Genomic DNA, 2,500 nt, shown 5'->3' on the forward strand with positions numbered 1-2,500 from the left:
GCCAAACCAAAAACTGGTCAGCCCCTTTGCAAGTTGGTATGCAGACGTTTGCTATTGAATCAAGAAACGTTCGTCTGTCATGGGTTCCATGATGTAACCACAAACCGCTCACTCACTGCACAAGTTTGTTTACCGACATGTGTCATTTGAATCCAGCTTTTTTCTGCATTTTTGGGTTCCATGGTGTAATGGTTAGCACTCTGGGCTTTGAATCAGCGATCCGAGTTCAAATCTCGGTGGAACCTCGTTGTGTGTCCAGATGCTTGTCAAACAGTAGATTGCAGACTGTAGGAGTCCACAATACGACGTGACTCGTGGAGTCCAATGTGTATCGGTCTGTACCTTTGTATCCAGTGAACTATATAACCAGTCCACAGAAAACACTACGAAATGAATGAACCTGCGCTTGTTTTTTAAAGGCATATTTCTAAGTGCTGGAAAATTAAAATTTGTATTCCATTGTGGTTAGAAAACGTATCGACATGGGGGTATAGCTCAGTGGTAGAGCATTTGACTGCAGATCAAGAGGCCCCCGGTTCAAATCCGGGTGCCCCCTTTCAGGTGCCCCTGTGAATCAGATGTTACTGCTGTTGCCTGTTTTAGCTAGCACCAGTAGGAAACTTGTAGCCCGAGCCTTGTTTCTGCGTTTTGGTAGAATAAACAGTTGTTTACCATGGTTGTTTAAAGGAGTCTTGAAGAGGAGGTGTAGCTCAGTGGTAGAGTATTTGAAATCAGATCAAGAGGTCACCGACACAAATCCGGGTAACTTGAGATGTCACTGTGGCTTCCTTTTAAAACGTTCAGCAGTGTTCAACCGCAAACTTCTACTTTGGATGGATCTTCAAACGGGACCGGACCGGTGATAGCTCAGCCAGTGCCCCTCGTAGGGGAATTAGCTCAGATGGTAGAGCACTCGCTTAGCATGCGAGAGGTAGCGGGATCGATGCCCGCATTCTCCAGTGACGTGTTTTGTTAGTAGCCACCATACGAGGCCGACAGGTAGCTTCAACATCTGACTAAGGTCTACGTTTTGGAACTGGAAAAAAGTCTTTCACGTGATTTGCAAAGAGCAAAAAACGTGAACGTGACTCGCTTTCTCATAACAAGGTGCATTGTTTTGAAGACACAATAAACACAAAGCACCCGAAGTTACCTTGAACTACATTATCAGTGAGCAGGGCTCGTCCGGGATTTGAACCCGGGACCTCTCGCACCCTAAGCGAGAATCATGCCCCTAGACCAACGAGCCTCGGACTTCAACCAAATCTGCAGCTTCGCCAAGCCGGGGCAAAGACAAGGAAGTCAGTCTACTGAAGAGTCAATAATTCTTGTTTCGGTCAAGTTCATCAACACGGTTGCCAAACCAAAAACTGGTCAGCCCCTTTGCAAGTTGGTATGCAGACGTTTGCTTTTGAATCAAGAAACGTTCGTCTGTCATGGGTTCCATGATGTAACCACAAACCGCTCACTCACTGCACAAGTTTGTTTACCGACATGTGTCATTTGAATCGAGCTTTTTTCTGCATTTTTGGGTTCCATGGTGTAATGGTTAGCACTCTGGGCTTTGAATCCAGCGATCCGAGTTCAAATCTCGGTGGAACCTCGTTGTGTGTCCAGATGCTTGTCAAATAGTAGATTGCAGACTGTAGGAGTCCACAATACGACGTGACTCGTGGAGTCCAATGTGTATTGGTCAGTACCTTTGAATCCAGTGAACTATATAACCAGTCCACAGAAAACACTACGAAATGAATGAACCTGCGCTTGTTTTTTAAAGGCATATTTCTAAGTGCTGGAAAATTAAACATTTGTATTCCATTGTGGTTAGAAAACGTATCGACATGGGGGTATAGCTCAGTGGTAGAGCATTTGACTGCAGATCAAGAGGCCCCCGGTTCAAATCCGGGTGCCCCCTTTCAGGTGCCCCTGTGAATCAGATGTTACTGCTGTTGCCTGTTTTAGCTAGCACCAGTAGGAAACTTGTAGCCCGAGCCTTGTTTCTGCGTTTTGGTAGAATAAACAGTTGTTTACCATGGTTGTTTAAAGGAGTCTTGAAGAGGAGGTATAGCTCAGTGGTAGAGTATTTGAATTCAGATCAAGAGGTCACCGACACAAATCCGGGTAACTTGAGATGTCACTGTGGCTTCCTTTTAAAACGTTCAGCAGTGTTCAACCGCAAACTTCTACTTTGGATGGATCTTCAAACGGGACCGGACCGGTGATAGCTCAGCCAGTGCCCCTCGTAGGGGAATTAGCTCAGATGGTAGAGCGCTCGCTTAGCATGCGAGAGGTAGCGGGATCGATGCCCGCATTCTCCAGTGACGTGTTTTGTTAGTAGCCACCGTACGAGGCCGACAGGTAGCTTCAACATCTGACTAAGGTCTACGTTTTGGAACTGGAAAAAAGTCTTTCACGTGATTTGCAAAGAGCAAAAAACGTGAACGTGACTCCCTTTCTCAAAACAAGGTGCATTGTTTTGAAGACACAATAAACACAAACA

General features: G+C 45.8%; 6 non-coding genes across 6 annotated transcripts; 5 read left to right on the top strand and 1 right to left on the bottom strand.

The window, feature by feature from the left end:
- Positions 1 to 484: 484 nt before the first annotated feature.
- On the top strand, positions 485 to 556 carry trnac-gca (transfer RNA cysteine (anticodon GCA)). Its single transcript has one exon. It is a non-coding gene; the product is annotated as a tRNA-Cys (tRNA).
- A 330-nt stretch (positions 557 to 886) lies between these two features.
- On the top strand, positions 887 to 959 carry trnaa-agc (transfer RNA alanine (anticodon AGC)). Its single transcript has one exon. It is a non-coding gene; the product is annotated as a tRNA-Ala (tRNA).
- Positions 960 to 1,177: 218 nt separating this feature from the next.
- Positions 1,178 to 1,249, bottom strand: trnap-agg (transfer RNA proline (anticodon AGG)). The gene has a single exon. It is a non-coding gene; the product is annotated as a tRNA-Pro (tRNA).
- Positions 1,250 to 1,531: 282 nt separating this feature from the next.
- trnaq-uug (transfer RNA glutamine (anticodon UUG)) lies at positions 1,532 to 1,603 on the top strand. The gene has a single exon. It is a non-coding gene; the product is annotated as a tRNA-Gln (tRNA).
- Positions 1,604 to 1,843: 240 nt separating this feature from the next.
- Positions 1,844 to 1,915, top strand: trnac-gca (transfer RNA cysteine (anticodon GCA)). Its single transcript has one exon. It is a non-coding gene; the product is annotated as a tRNA-Cys (tRNA).
- A 330-nt stretch (positions 1,916 to 2,245) lies between these two features.
- trnaa-agc (transfer RNA alanine (anticodon AGC)) lies at positions 2,246 to 2,318 on the top strand. The gene has a single exon. It is a non-coding gene; the product is annotated as a tRNA-Ala (tRNA).
- The last annotated feature ends 182 nt before the right edge of the window (positions 2,319 to 2,500 follow it).

The sequence above is a fragment of the Triplophysa dalaica genome, chromosome 21, assembly GCF_015846415.1.
Source record: "Triplophysa dalaica isolate WHDGS20190420 chromosome 21, ASM1584641v1, whole genome shotgun sequence".
Taxonomy (NCBI): Eukaryota; Metazoa; Chordata; class Actinopteri; order Cypriniformes; family Nemacheilidae; genus Triplophysa; species Triplophysa dalaica.